The sequence below is a fragment of the Arachis ipaensis genome, chromosome B06 (genome assembly GCF_000816755.2).
Source record: "Arachis ipaensis cultivar K30076 chromosome B06, Araip1.1, whole genome shotgun sequence".
NCBI lineage: Eukaryota > Viridiplantae > Streptophyta > Magnoliopsida > Fabales > Fabaceae > Arachis > Arachis ipaensis.
In genome coordinates, this window is record NC_029790.2 from 22240313 (window position 1) to 22240619 (window position 307).

A 307-nucleotide genomic window follows, 5' to 3' on the forward strand; every position below is an offset into this window, starting at 1 on the left:
AAATATATAAAATCACATAGTAACTGTTTTTTTTTAATGTTTATAACATATATATAAATTCAAATCTAAACATACAAATAGTGAGTTGAATAAGACGATCATCTTTCAAGTAAATTTCAAAGTGGAATAGTCCAGCAGGGTAGTATAATATGTTTTTTTTTTTTATATACCAAAGATAAGAAGATTCGAACCCGCGACTTTTAGATAAGTATGGAGAGATTATATTGTTTGAGTTACAGTTCGTTAGCAAGTAGTACAATATGTTGCGTCAGTAAATAGAGAAAGATGAATTATATGATATCTATAA